We start from the raw sequence: 622 nt of genomic DNA on the forward strand, positions 1-622 counted from the left end.
GTACCTGGGCTAAGGAAAATATTGAATGCTGGGAAAAAATACTGTCTTGTTTGTGGAATCCTGGAGCCCTGAAGCATGGGGTAGGAACACTGAGTAGATAGATTCCCTAACATTTTTATCCCTACATTCCTCTGAGTCTTCATGGACAGCAAAAAAGATGCTACTTGACATCTACATTCAGAAAAGATCAAGTGGGAGACCAGTGTGGTTGCTTCATACAAAAGTCATAATCGCCCTAATCCTGGAACTAGTCAGTAAAGGACAGCTGGTTCCTTTAAAGGAATGGTCATGCAACATAATGACAAATATGTCCTGTAATGATGACCCTAGTAGTTCCCCAAGTGGAACTCTGTCCATACGACTAGTCGCACATTGAGGAAAGGGAATCCCAGACACTGTGTGTCCTGGTGCATACAGGACCTGAGTTGGCATTGTTGCTAATGATACAGGGCAGGGCCTCCTGGAACCCACCCTGCCAGATGACTTGAGTGTGTTAAAAGGTTTATGTGTTTGACTGCCTTATGGATAGTTTCTCCTGCCTATTATTGTAAAATAGGCATACATGTGTGATAGGAATATTGGGAATTATTATTACAGAGAGCTTGTCAACCTGGCTTCAGCC

The sequence above is a fragment of the Chrysochloris asiatica genome, unplaced genomic scaffold (assembly GCF_000296735.1).
Source record: "Chrysochloris asiatica unplaced genomic scaffold, ChrAsi1.0 scaffold02165, whole genome shotgun sequence".
In the NCBI taxonomy this organism is placed as follows: domain Eukaryota; kingdom Metazoa; phylum Chordata; class Mammalia; order Afrosoricida; family Chrysochloridae; genus Chrysochloris; species Chrysochloris asiatica.